Here is a 15,390-nt window from a genome sequence, read left to right on the forward strand (position 1 = left end):
TTCGAGGATTTTCGCTTCGTAAGCATTGTAAAGAGGGGGCATCTGTTCCTACCCAATTTTTGACCCATGTTTTTGATATATTTTCAAAAAATTCCAAAAATAGAGAAAAACAAAGAAAATCCAAAAAATATGTTTTTTAATATATTTTCATCATTTTAGCATTTTCAACGTCGTCCAAAAAAGAATTTAATTTTTCAAAAGATTTTCAAACGCGTTCGACTTTTCACGCGTCGTTTTTAAAATCATTGATTTTCCTCATCGAGTCGACGTTGATATTGCTCATTTTCAAAAAATACAAAAAAACAAGAAAAATCAAATTTTACAAAAAAAGAAAGTTAAGGGACCAATTTTGAAAACTTGGCAATATTTTTTTGCCTATAAATACTGGTTTCCAACACTTGCAACACAAAGGGGAAAACCCTAAAAAAACTAACAGCTTCTTCTCCCTCACAAGGGACCAGCCGCCAGCCCCTCCTTGGTTTTGATTTTTCCAGCCGTCAGCTCCCCCACACATCCCTGTTTTGATTTTTTTTCTTCTTCAACCTCTCCCCAGCCGATCACCAAGGCCAGCAGCCTCTCATCAAATTTTTTTTCCCTTTTTCTCTCCAGCCTCAGCCGCTCATAGCCCCGGTCAAAAAAATTAAAGAGAAAACAGGGGCGGCCGCAGCCTCCCTTTCCCTGATCACAAAGGCCGGCCGCCCCCCCACCTTTACTTTCAAATCCCACAAATCTTCCCCTCTCAGCCGTTTCTTCCCCAACCGGCCAAACATAGCAGCCCCTCATCTCTCAGCCACCCACCATCAACCGGCAAATAGCAGCACCCCCCGGTCGGAAACTTCCAACAAGCCACACGCCGGACAGAAGCCAGAGCGAGCATCTTGCCGGTTTGCCTCACCATCTTCCCCGACCTCTCTTCTTCGTCCAGCCTCCGACAACAGCAGCGACCACAGCAGCAACCCCAGCAGCGCCGTCCACAGATCGACAGCCACCGATCTCAGTTCTGTCCGCAGCAGCTCCAGCCTCCAGCCCTCTGCCGTCCGAAGATCCAGCAACCAGCAGAGGAACGAAAACAGAGGCGAGATCGATCGGAAGAAGGAAAAGAACCGATCTGCTTCTGCAGATCAAAGAGAAGCAGATCTGTAACGGAAAGAAAAAAAAATAAAAAACCGATTGCTGTTTGTGAGTTTTTTTGTTGTTGTTGCAGGTGGCGGTGATCTTCACCGCCGGCGTAGAAATGAAGGAGGAAGAGGGAAGTTGCCGATCCTGCCATCCACATGCCTGATCTGTCATCGGCGGCGCGTGTAAAGCCCAGCTTCAGATTCGGCAGATTTGAAGAAAAAGAGGAGAAGCTAATCCGAAACAGTGATGAGAAAATAACTAAAATCAACTGGCTTTTTGTGCTTTGATTTTTTTTCTTTGCAGGTCACCGGGAGGAATCCACTCCATGCACCTCTGTTTTGCCCAGTTTCCGAGACGGCGCGTGAACCACGCGCGCCAGCGGCGGCGGTGCAGGAAGCCCACGCGCCGCCACTGTTCAGATGGCACCAAGGCTGTGCAGCACTGTTCCCGAGGGTTTCCTTTTTCCTTTTTGTAATTTCTAGATGCTGTGTGTATTTAGATATTATTGTATTTGATTTGTTTTGAATTTTTGTTATTTGTTTTATTGTATAAATGTGATGTAAAAAAGAAAAGAAAAGAAAAAGAGAAAGTGATAATAAAAAAAAAAAAGAAATGTTTGTGTGTGATTGCATGTTTGTTTTTTTATTTATTTATGTTATTGAATTAAAAATAAAAAAAGGACAAAAAGAATTATTTGTTAATTTAAATATGGTTAAATATCTCAAGGACAAATAAAATCAAGTTGTATTTTCCATGAAAATATGAGGACAAGTTTCTACATATATTCGGGGATTTAATAACTGATTTATTCAAGCCTAAGAATCTAATTAATATTTTAAATTTTCAAATCACATCAGAACACGAAGCAGCTTATCTCAGGTAGGGTGTGTTAGGGGTGCTAATACCTTCCCTAACCACAACCAGTCCCTTACCCATGATCTCTGACAAGACCAGTACATCAGGTTTCCTAGTAGCCCTCAATAAATTACTAGGTGGCGACTCCCACGAACGAATTCAAAGCAAACGCAACAACGAGAAAAATCGCCAGCCGATGCCGCGCGCCTGATTTTTTTTTGGGGTGCGACTGTGAGGTTATTCTTTTTATGGCATTTTGCAGCTGTCAAAGGCTGTTGTCTCCTATGAATTATAGCTGCACAAAAACGTGATTTTCCTCATTCGGTGTGGTAGAAATCCCGTCATTTATGATGATCTAGCTCCCTCTCCAGCTTCCAATATCCTTCTTCAATTAAATCCTCATTTTAGCACTTTTCGATTCAGTCCTTGGTCCAAAAAAAATCCTTCGAATTAGTCCCGCAAACTTAGGCTATATCCTCCTCGCGGCAGAACTTCTGCCTTCACGTTAGATATTCAAATGGAAATATCTTGAGCTTCTGATTTCAAAATCTAGTGATTCAAAAGCCCAAATTAATCTACGCGTATAGGACTACAACTTTGATGAAGGAGTCGGAGTGAGATAAAATCCTTTTATAGAACAGAATCTAGCAGTAAATTGGTTGGTCAAAAGGGATCTCCGGATCTAACTCAAAAACTGATGAATGCCAAGAATCTTGATATGACTGAGAGTATGAACTAAGAACAAAAATCACAAAAACTAGGCCAAAAATAGAGTTTCTTTAGTGCAGATTCGGGTCAATATCCTTCTCGCGGCAGAATTCTCTACCTTCACGCTGGATATTCAAACGGGAACATCTTGAGCCTCTGATATAGGAATCAAGTGATTCAAAAGCTCAAATTCATCTATGCGTCTAGGACTACAACTTTGATGAAGGAGTCAAAGTGAGATAAAATCTTTTTACATAACAGAAACTAGCAGTAATCTAGTTGGTCAAAAAGGTGTTTGATCTGACAATGCTGAACATCCAAATCTGACTGAGAATCTGCCCTAAGAACAATGATCCCTAGGACCTAATAAAGGTGTACGCCAATTTTTCAACATGTAATAAGTGATAGAATATATCTAGGATGGTCAGATATCGTACGAAACTGAGTCAGAATCATAGCCTAAGTTGGAACAAAAAATTGCGACAACAGCAGAACCATTTTTTAGTGCAAATTCTGAAGGATTTATTCAACCTCAAAAACAAGATAACGAAGAATGAATTTAGCATTCTAGTCAATCTAAGAAACCTGATGATTTTGGCAGCAAAGGGGAAGGATAAAGAGAGCAGAAAACAGCTCAAACAGGGTTTCAAAAAAAAAATATTTCTTTTTATGCTTTTATCAATTTTTCCAACAAACATGAGCTATACTCGGTTCAAAACGGGTATACACTGGTTACGAAGCAAAATGCTTACGAAGCAAAATTTGTCAAGTGCTTCGCGTAGTAAGTGTTGTAAAGATAAATTGTCCGATCATGCTAAAACTTAGTGCTTTTCCTAAACAATGGTCTCCCTATCAGGTGATCTGCCTATCTTAAAATTTCTAGAAAACACTCCATGCTTTTCTAAGAATATGGACCCATCATCGAGTGACCTGCCCACCTTAAAAATTCTTAGAAAACTCCATGTTTTTCTAAGGAACGGTTTCAATATCAGGTGATCGGCTCCTCTTAAAATTCTTAGAAAACTCCACGCTTTTCTAAAAAATGGTCTCAATATCGAGTGACCTGCCCATCTTAAAATTCTTAGAAAACTCCACGCTTTTCTAAGAAATAGTCTCAATATCAAGTGACCGGCCCATCTTAAAATTTTAGAAAACTCCATGCTTTTCTAAGAAACGGTTTCAATATCAAGTACCGGTCCATTTAAAAAAATTCTTAGAAAACTCCACGCTTTTCTAAGAAATGGTCTCAAAATCGGGTGACCGACCCATCTTAAAATTCTTAGAAAACTCCAAGCTTTTCTAAGAAACGGTTTCAATATTAGGTCACCGGCCCCTCTTAAAATTCTTAGAAAACTTCACGCTTTTCTAAGAAATGGTCTCAAAATCGGGTGACCGGCCCATCTTAAATTCTTAGAAAACTCCACGTTTTTCTAAGAAACGGTTTCAATATCAGGTCACCGGCCCCTCTTAAAATTCTTAGAAAACTTCATGTTTTTCTAAGAAACAGTCTCAATATCGGGTGACCTGCCCATCTTAAAATTCTTAGAAAACTCCACGCTTTTCTAAGGGATAAATCTCAATATCGGGTGAGCGGTCCATCTTAAAATTCTTAGAAAACTCCACGCTTTTCTAAGAAACGATTTCAATATCAAGTGACCTGCCCATCTTAAAATTCTTAGAAAACTCCACGCTTTTCTAAGGAATAAATCTCAATATCGGGTGACCGACCCATCTTAAAATTCCTAGAAAACTCCACGCTTTTCTAAGAAACGGTTCAATATTAGGTGACTGGCCTCTCTTAAAATTCTTAGAAAGTTCCACGCTTTTCTAAGAAATGGTCTTAATATTGGGTGACCTACCCATCTTAAAATTCTTAGAAAACTCCATGTTTTTCTAAGGAATAAATCTCAATATCGGTAACCGACCCATCTTAAAATTATTAGAAAACTCCATGCTTTTCTAAGAAACGTTTTCAATATCAGGCGAACAACCCCTCTTAAAATCTTAGAAAACTCCACGCTTTTCTAAGAAATGGTCTCAATATCAGGTGACCTGCCCATCCTAAAAATTCTTAGAAAACTCCACGCTTTTCTAAGGAATAAATCTCAATATCGGGTGACCGACCCATCTTAAAATTCTTAGAAAACTCCACGCTTTTCTAAGAAACGGTTCAATATTAAGTGACCGGCCTCTCTTAAAATTCTTAGAAAGCTCCACGCTTTTCTAAGAAATGGTCTCAATATTGGGTGACCTACCCATCTTAAAATTCTTAGAAAACTCCATGTTTTTCTAAGGAATAAATCTCAATATCGGGTAACCGACCCATCTTAAAATTCTTAGAAAACTCCACGCTTTTCTATGGAATAAATCTCAATATCGGGTGACCGGCCCATCTTAAAATTCTTAGAAAACTCCACGCTTTTCTAAGAAACGATTCAATATTAAGTGACCGGCCTCTCTTAAAATTCTTAGAAAGCTCCACGCTTTTCTAAGAAATGGTCTCAATATTGGGTGACCTACCCATCTTAAAATTCTTAGAAAACTCCATGTTTTTCTAAGGAATAAATCTCAATATCGGGTAACCGACCCATCTTAAAATTCTTAGAAAACTTCATGCTTTTCTAAGAAACGGTTTCAATATCAGGCGAACAACCCCTCTTAAAATTCTTAGAAAACTCCACGCTTTTCTAAGAAATGGTCTTAATATCGGGTGACCTGCCCATCCTAAAAATTCTTAGAAAACTCCACACTTTTCTAAGAAATGGTCTCAATATCAGGTGACCGATCCATCTTAAAATTCTTAGAAAACTCCACGCTTTTCTAAGAAACGGTTTCAATATCAGGCGATCGACCCCTCTTAAAATTCTTAGAAAACTCCACGCTTTTCTAAGAAATGGTCTTAATATCGGGTGACCTGCCCATCCTAAAAATTCTTAGAAAACTCCACGTTTTTTCTAAGAAATGGTCTCAATATCGGGTGACCTGCCCATCTCAAACTTCAAAAGAAAACATCTTACCTTGAGGAAATGAAACAGTGTTGGTTCACAATTCATATTCTTTTCCATAGCTCCGTTGACTTGAGATTGTCTCTTAGTGATTCCCAAAAACTTGGAACTATTTTGGCTTTCGTCACACATTCTCCTGCCAGGTTAGTGTTATGACAATATAGCATGTATGTTTTTTTTTGTTACCTATTTTGAAAACATAGGTCCCCCTTTCTGTTGTAGACTTATTGAGCTTCTGTTTCCATTTGTTTGTCCGACTCGTCCTCTTGAAACAGAATATGCTCCACGCGCTATACTTCCTATCCTTTTGGTGAAGAGATCTTTGGTTCCTTATGGAGCCCTTTCTTGCTCCATTGAGTATTGTCTTTTATTATTATTTTAAAAGGAAAACTCAAAAGATTTGGTTTTGGTCATGAAAACTGAAACTTTCAATGCAATTAGCAATTCTCATAAAAGATGCTCTTTTAGAAGTTTTTATTACTATCAATGTAAGGTAATTATATCCATCCTAATAATAAATTTGATACATAACAATATACAAAAGATACTTATATTCATTCAAATATTATTCTAATTAATGGAGGTATACCATTATATGTAAAATACTCTTATTCATTCCAATAATATCATCACAAATATGATACATATCAATGGAATCTTAGAGGACTTAAACTGGTGGCTAATGGTTTTCCGGCGACAAGAAAGTTACCTAAAGTGCTTGTCGTAATAAACTTCATTTCGTAGTTTAGGTTAATAGTATTTGTACTAATACTACGATAATGGATTTGTTTTCTGGAAATTAGCTAATAATTTCCTCATATTGAGTTCAAGTGCTAAGATATTACTTACTATCCTGAAAAAACATTCAGATTTCAGACAGAACAAAATAATTTAAATAATAACTTGCTCCAAGGGACCCAAGTCCTCGAGCAAGTTAGGAAATCCATAACTATAATTTTTGCAATCTGACAATCTAAAGATGTCGAATGGTTGAAAAGAAGTCTGGTGGGTGTTGTCCCTCCTAATGGGGATTATACTGACATCAAATCTAAGCTACTATGAAATGGGAAAAACTTGATTCGTTTTAGATTTTGGGGTGCAACTCAGGCAGTCATAACCTTCAACACACATGAAGCTATGACGGATGCGTGAGAATCAGAATTTTTGGATTGGAAAACCATTTTTGAAAAGCTTAGAGAATGGATATGTACTGACAGGGCGTCAGACAGATTTGCATGGGTTAACATCTCTGGTCTACCTTCAGCAGCATAGAACAAGGACTACATCAGCTCTGTCTTAACAAAATCAGGGAAAGATTATTGAGTATGATCTTAGTAGTATTAGCCACAACTCAGTTTTTGGAGTTTGAGTTTTACTTGGTACAACCTCTCTTGCTCCACCGAATGATACATTTAAGTTAGAGATTGATGGTGAGAAGGTAGATATTACAATATCAGAGATAAATCCATCCCTTCGTCCATGTTTATCATCTACTGAGCATTCCAAGGATACAACTCTAAACTCAGAATCTGAAGATGAAGACACACAAACTGTAAACGATGACAAGGCTATCCCCTCTGACCATCCTCATCCTGGAAAGCTGATGTTCATGACGTTGAGATTATTATTAATCAGTGCCTTGACAGATTGGAAAAGGCTGCTATCTTCGATCCCAATGCTGCAGCAAACATGCCTGTACATCCATTATCCTTGTTTCCTGAAATTATGGAATTTGAAAAGCAACAAAATGTTCTTGATTGTACGACCTTGCTGTTGGCTATTTTAGCCTCAGAAGAAACAGAATTACAAGAGAAGGCTTTAGTGTTGCAACCCAACTCATGCATGGGCCGAAGTAAAACTACAAGCCATGATGATCTGGGCGTCATGGATTTTGAGGACACGACCCAAAAATCTTCCAGTATAGCAGTTAGGCCTCTTGATGTAAGCCTGCAAGATGGTATGAAATATCATCACTCTTAGGAGCAGCGAGAAGAATGTTATAATCAACTAAAAAAAGCAGTTTTGTGTCAGGCGATTCAGAGCAGAGTCAAGACTCTTTGGACTCTAGCATTCGAGCAGTAAACTCCAGAATTCAAAGTCAGGTTTGTTTTTTTTTTTATCCTCTATTATGATTTTATCATGGAATGTTGTGTACTGGGTTCTATGTCTAAATGTAGAACAATTAGTAAAGCTATCCTGGACTATGACATTGATATCTACTTAGTCGTTGAATCTAAAAATATATGATCTCAACCAGTCACGTTGGACGACTTCTACTTGTGGATCGGATTTGGGGGCATGCTCAAGAAACCATGGAAGATGTCAAAGCTACTCAAAGAGTCGTTTGCTTCGAACTTTTAAACTTATAAAATGAACATGCACATGCTCATCACCCTGTGAGTTTGTCCTTCACAACTAAATTCAATAAATTTGAAGAATTTCACTCCACATCTGTAATTTCTTCCAAGAGAAAAGCAGCAATATTCAACAGATATATGGTCAAAAGTTTACCTTCGGGTGTAGAAACAATAAAAGGTGAAACAGAGATTACTAGTTCATAACGCCAGACAATGGCACTCATAATAGAGCTGTTGTTTGTTAAGGCAGAACCTCTAGCAATATTTCAACATTAATCATTCATTGGAGTTCACGGGCAAAGCAGGATTCATTTCCCAAGACTCCCTTTTCTTGAGGTACATTAGTCATTGAATTATGTAAAACTACAAGTTAACTTGGTTTTTGAAATTTCTTCGCCACCTACATCTCCTTTAATTTTCTTGAATCATCAACCAATGCATCCTAAAGAAGTCATTCTTTTTCACTTCTGTTTCTATTCAAAATATATGACCAAAGTACGAGAACTGCTTTCTTTTTTTTGTTTACTTCTGCATATTGCAGGTGTCAGCTTAAATTTCAGAGAAGAAATAAAAGGCGTCAAAAGTTCAAATTACTCTAGCATACCGCAGGTGAGGGGTTCTTACAATCTTAAATTTTCAAAGTTCTCCTTACAAGTTCTGTGGCAATCAACGGTAAAAAAAAAAAAACTTCAATGAGAGAGCAAAACTCGTGTATCATGTTCTTGCCTTCAACTATGGGATTTGAAAGATTACAACATACTCAAAACATTCATGGTGGTGATGATATGGGACTCCCATCTCAGTTCACTATTCATCTAACAAATATAAAACGAATAAAAGGTAATTTGATCATGGTTTTTAAAAGCTGCTGAAAAATAAAGGACGACTTGCAGAGACTTGGAATTAAAAGAGAATCTGTAGCAGTAGAAGAAAACAACGTTGCTTCGGCCTTTCTTCTCCTCTTCTTATCACTAACTTCTTTTATTCCATTCTCTGTCTTTTTCCCTTCCTTCTCACGATTTTCTTCTATCCAGCGTTCTTTCTCTAGTGTTTTCTCTTCTTTTTTTCCACTTATCTTCTCTCCTTGTGCCTTGTGCTTCCTCTATTTTTTTCTTTTATAGGAGGGTCTTGGTCTTTATATGAAAGGAAAGAAAATCACTGCCTTTATTAGCATCCAATCTTTGGAGGTAATCTTGGAAATCAACATAGTTATTGACCATTGATTGGTCTTTTCTTGATTCGTGGAGATAGGATCAGATTTTGAAAGCTAAATCTTGCATCAAAATAAAAAGGATGGCTGCAAGTCTTGGAGGGAGGCTGATTGAGTGAGCATTTTGGCACGAAATCTGTAGTGGATTCTAAGAGTTAAAGCCTGATTTCATGTATTTTAGCGCCTTTTGCGTTTCAGTCCTTGGGGCTTTGAATCTTTCTTAATTCAGTCAATTTCACTTTTGTTTTCATTTCTTTCAATCGTACCCCTGAAAGAATTATAACATGTCCTCTAAATCCTCCAGTTTATCCATTCTAGTCCTTAGTCCTTCAATTCTTCATTTGTTTTTTGAATTTCAATTGTTTTTCTTAAATTACGCTCTTTATTGATTTCTAACTTGGTTATTTATTCCAAACTCATCCTTTAACTTTAATTTCTTTCAATTGTATCCAAATTAAACAAATTTAAATCCATTTCTCTTTAATTTAGACATCAATTATGACTTCAAAATTTTCAAACTTCATTTTTGCTTCTGATAATAAAACATTTGATTTAGGAATAAGATGAGAAGTAGGAAAGAAAATAAGAATAAAAAAGTTATGTTATAATTGACACATGGTTGAGATGTTAAAACCTATATATCTTGCATATAAATAAATTCCTGAACTCAAAATAAATTATTATAAGTACAAGATGATCAACTCAATCTACAATACAGTGAATACACACAACCAGCTACAATACAGTGAATACACACAACAAGATGGTCTTGCAAAGACGTATCCCAGATGATGATTCTCCTCAGCATAATCAAAGTTGACCAGTTTATTTTTTTAATTAAATTAAATAATATATTTTTTAAAAAATTGTTATTTATAGGATTATCAGAGTCTTATGATCTATATTTGAGTTGATCTGAGCAGATCTAATATGTTGTCATTTTAATATTAATATAAAAAAGATGATGTCTTAATTTTTTTAATCAAGCTATATTTTTATTGGTTGTTCGAGTTGTCTTTAAATCTATTAAGTTGACCAAGTTACATCATGTTGATTTTTCATATAATTAAAAAAAAAATCTATTAAAAAATACATTAACAACACCTGAATATTTTTTTAACATTTAAATATAATGTCATCATACCCTCGATGTAAGGCAAGCAATGATCTAGTGTTTTTCTAGGGGTGATCATTTTTTATTCGGTTCGTTTTTATATATATAAAAAAAGTAACAAAACCAATTTTTTTTAAAAAAACCAAAACCGGTTCAAACCAACTGTTTTTGGTTCAGTTTTTTTAGAAAAAAAATCAGTTCAAACCGGTTTGGCTCCGTTTGAGTTTAGTTCAGTTTGGTTTTTTCGGTTTTAAGCTTATAAAACCGAAACTAAATCGAACCGGTTGGTTTTTTAAAAATTTTAATCAGTTTTTTTTTTTATGGTTCAGTTTCTTCAATTATTTTTTTCCAGTTTTCTTAGTTTAATTGATTTTTTAGGTTTTTTCTCGTTCCTAGTGTTTTCTATATATTCATTAATGGTGAAGAAATAAAGAGTAACTAAAAGAACTTGGCGTAAGATCCTATGTAATTACAATTTAAAATATAAAACAAGACATGGGCAAACGAGTAGACAAAAGCAATTTGACAACATGCAAGAAAAGTACTGATGGAAATATGACAAAAAATTTTCACAGGGACATGGACTCGCCTAAAAAGTGGCCTGACTGTCAGGAAATGACGCGTCTTCCAAAAGACTAAAAGCTAGCACCTTGCCAAGTTTGTTAATGAAACTCATTAAAAAAATATTAAAAAAAAACTAGGTTTTTATGTTACAATGATGGAGAAGATTTTTTAAAATGATATTAGAGTTTTGATAATTTAGTAATTATATATTTAAATTTTATTATTTTTATTTAAAATAACTTGAGTATATATAAATTTTAAATTTCAAAAAAACTTTTATTTAAGAGATTAGGATAGTTCTTTGATATAAAACTGCTTATAAAACTTAGTTTTTTCAAATGAAGTACAATTGAAGTTTAGATGAACCAAAATCAATTCACTCTTTTCTCTTTCTTTTTTTCGAGGCCATTCATGTTTGGTCCGACCAAACACATTTTGCTTTTTCCTATTTACTTCTTCTTTTAATTATTAAGCAATTGTTTTTTAAATCAATTATTTTTCAAAAATTTGGGAAAAATTATTTTAAACTTGTTCTTAACCTTTTTTATGAAAATATATTTAAAATTATTCTACTGTCACTTAATTAGAAATTCATTAAATAGGAATTTTTCACAAGAAATTATAATAAATAATAATAAAATTTAAATAATAAGAGTAATATAATTTCAAATATATGTTTCTCGAAAACCCAAAAATAAATAAAAATAATGATTAATTTTCTATAATCTTAGCAAAACATAGCTATAAAATAAACATAAAAATAAATTGATCCTATGCCTTTAAATTTAGTTCTCGATTGTTTGTTGGAAATCTTTTTTCATATTTGATTATATTATAAAAAAACTGATGAACAAAATTCATTTTATTATTAAAGAAACACACAAGTTTTTAGATGAAAAACAGTGTTTTCTAATTTAATAGAGCGACAATTTTAATTTTTAAGTTGATATAATGTTTTTGATATAATTATTCTTTCTTATACCAATAAGTTTTTCTTTGTTATGGATTGGGATTTTTGTTTCCAAGAAATAAAGAACAAAAGAATAATACTTCTCATCATCGCCAAAGAAAATGAATTCCCCATTTGGAGAAAATATGGAAACCATAAGAGTTGAAATTGGAAAGTTGGAGGACCAAAATTAACTTCAATCATCTTTTGTAGGAAACTTCGTGCCGCGTGTCGCCAGCAAGGTTGAAATTTTGCAGCCATCAACTACCAAGACACGGTTTGCTTTAGCCTTCCTAGCTATTTGATGCATAATTAGTTCACATACCAAGACAGCATAAGAACATAGAGCACTTCACATACACATAACATCTCTACATCGATTCCCAAATGAGTAAAATTTCAAACTCGATCGTGTTCATGTTGCTTCATGGACTCATAGTACTAACTCCTCCACCTATCTGCATGGTTCAGGCCTATGACACGGCTGAGTATACCCACCGGAAGTTTCCGCATAAACTGAAGGCAGCATACCCACTGGGAAAGATGAGAGGTATTAAAATTTAAACTCATATAACCATCAACAATCTCTTCTTCTTCTCCTTCTTATAATTATAATTCTTGCTGTGATGTTGCAAATATATCATCCAAGCAAAGGCATCAACATCATGCTTGCTCTTGACAGCAGTGATCGCGAGTCAGGCACTGTTAAAATAGCTTCCACTGAGCATGTCACTGCTGAAGTGAAGGTGAAGCCAGAATCTAGAAGAGTTGGGACGCCGAAACCGTCTTCTCCAAAACCCAACACACAAATTCATCACGAACCCATTATATTTCCACCGCCGCCACCACACCACCACCATTGATGGCATTGTATTGTCAGACGTGCCGTTAATATGTTCACATGCGTTGTCCTGCTGTCTGTGATTCACGCAAGTCCGTTTTGGATTGTTATTTTGTCACAAAAGAATAATGACAATGTTAATCTCTTGCTATTAATATAATTGTGAGTTTAGCATGAAATTTTGTTTTTCTATTTAAATTTTGAATTTAATGAGATAACTTGTGCATATATATATACACACACATACTCGTTATTGCTTTCGCAAATGGATAAAATTACCGAGATTTTGTTTTTGAGGAAAAATAGCAAATGAATAAAATTTTGATTTGTATTTTACTCATATAGATAAAAGTATTTTTGATAAAACATAAAGAATATACAAGCTTTTTTTAACACGTCTTTTAACAAAAGAGAAAATCCCTAATCATTAATTAAAAAATTATATATGCATTTAATTAAATAAAATTAATTAAGAACTATGTGTAAAAATAAATACAAAAAAAATATATATTAACATATTTATTTAACTCGCCTAGCTGCATGTCAGATAATTTGTTTTCTAATACAAAAAAATAAATATGTAGAAGTCGTTAACATATTTTTATATTTCAAGTAAAAAATATAAATGTAAATAAAAAAATTGATGATTACATATAATAAAATAAAGCTAAGCTAGCATCATATGAGTTAATAAAAAAAAATAGAATTTTAATTTTTAATATAATAGAAAAATAAAACAATGTTACAAGTACATTTTCACTATATCATGATTCTCTTAATCAAGAAAAAATAAATAAGTTATTTAAGAAAAAAAAAATAAATCTTAAAATATATGAACTAATAAATTGACAAAAAAATGTTAATGACAATTGTCGCACCAGATATCGTAATGGCTTTAAAAATTATTATTAAATCTTTGAAAAAAATTGATTTTTGACATCCTGTTTTTTAATGGAAATATTCTTTGTTTAAGGAGTCGTCGTTGACATGATCCGAAATGCAAAGGAAGCGGGGCTTACATCGGTACAGGAAACGAAAGGGATGAAGATGATGATGATGGTGAAGGCGCGCTGGCTGGACAATAACCTTATGTTTCCCTTTTCACTTTCTTTCTTTCTGATCGTTCTTTGTTTCTCTGTTTCTCTGTTTCTCCTGGTTCTGTTTCTCTCCGTCTCTGTTATTCTGTGTGTCTATGTTCTTGTTCTCTCTGTCTCTAGTTTGTTTATTCGTTCCCAGTCTCTCCCTCTCTCTAGTTCCCCAGGTTTTAGTCTTTGTTCAGCTCTGTGATTTGCCGATTCTTTCCCCAGTTTTGTTGTTTCGGTTCCAGCTCTGCCCCCTGTTTTTTCTTGTTTCAATCCCCTGTGTTATTCGTCTTCCACTCCTTCTCTGTTTCTAGCAAGGTTGTCAATTCTGTTCTGTTCCGTTCGGAATGGCCGAAACATTCCATACCAATTCAAAAAACGGAACAAAACGGAACAAATTTTATCTCATTTTAAATCTTGGTCCGTTCCGGATTTTTCGGCTAAATTCCGCCTGAAACGTTCCGGTTTCATTTCACATGTTCCGTTCCACTCTTAAAAAGCCATTGAATCAAATTGAACCTTGCTCAATTTCATTAATTAAACCACTCGATTATTAAAAAAACTCTTTTTCATTACTATTTTCAATAACAATGATATTAATAATATTATTCAAAATTATTATTACTATTTTCATTAACAATAATATTAATTTTTTTAAATTAGATTTATCACTAATATATATGGTTTATATTCATGTTGTTTTTTTTCATGTTTATATTTTGTAGGAATTTGAGCAAAACAAGGGATGTTTTAGATTTTATTAGCCACTTCATAACATTGACCTAGCTTTATATTTAAAATATTTTTGTTAAAACATTTTACTTTTATAATATTTTGATATTTTGTTTAAGTTGAATTACTTTAAGTTAAAGATCTATTTAATCTTGACTATTTAGAAATATTTTAAAATTTAAAATTATATTTGTTTGGCATTGTGTTTGTATTGCATTATTTATAATTAATTTATCTTGAATTTGAATTATATATATATATATATATATATATAATATATATGAACAGTACAACCCCGAAACGGCACACCAAAACACTCTGAAACTGAAACATTCCATTTCAATTGAAAAAAATGAAACACCTATCGAAACGGAATTGACAACCTTGGTTTCTAGTGTTCGTCCTACTGTCTTTGCTCTGGTTTCTGGGTTGATTTTTTTCATCAGCTCCCCTTTTGTTGCTGAGGCCCTCCCCCCCTTCTCTTATGGCCTTCTCTGGCTTTTATATAAAAGCCAGAGAATGGCTTCGTGCCTCACGATCGTGAGGCATGTTCATTTCTGTTTTTTTTTTCTCGAAAAAACAGAGTGCCACCTCTCTGCAATTAAACTCCTAGCTCTGGAAATAGCAACCTGGGGATAATGGGCAGGAGATGCGGCCCTTGATCGGATTGAATTGTTGCAGATTTCCATGTTGAACCGGCTTCATCCGCGCAAACGTAAGAGACGATGAACAATACTTCCAAAATGGCGTCGTTGTGTCCTTGGGCATGACTATTTTTCAATTTGGTCCCTAAATAGTTTAAACTTAACAATTGGGATCCTAATCAGAAATAATTGATTTCTAATTGTGCCCTT

The 15,390-nt window shown here is 34.5% G+C and overlaps 1 long non-coding RNA gene across 1 annotated transcript; it reads left to right on the plus strand.

Annotated features, from left to right (window-relative positions):
- The first annotated feature begins 12,219 nt into the window (after positions 1-12,219).
- On the plus strand, positions 12,220-12,882 carry LOC118035576 (uncharacterized). Its single transcript, XR_012168740.1, has 2 exons — positions 12,220-12,431; positions 12,536-12,882. It is a non-coding gene; the product is annotated as an uncharacterized lncRNA (long non-coding RNA).
- The last annotated feature ends 2,508 nt before the right edge of the window (positions 12,883-15,390 follow it).

Source organism: Populus alba, chromosome 19 (genome assembly GCF_005239225.2).
Source record: "Populus alba chromosome 19, ASM523922v2, whole genome shotgun sequence".
Classification (NCBI taxonomy): Eukaryota; Viridiplantae; Streptophyta; class Magnoliopsida; order Malpighiales; family Salicaceae; genus Populus; species Populus alba.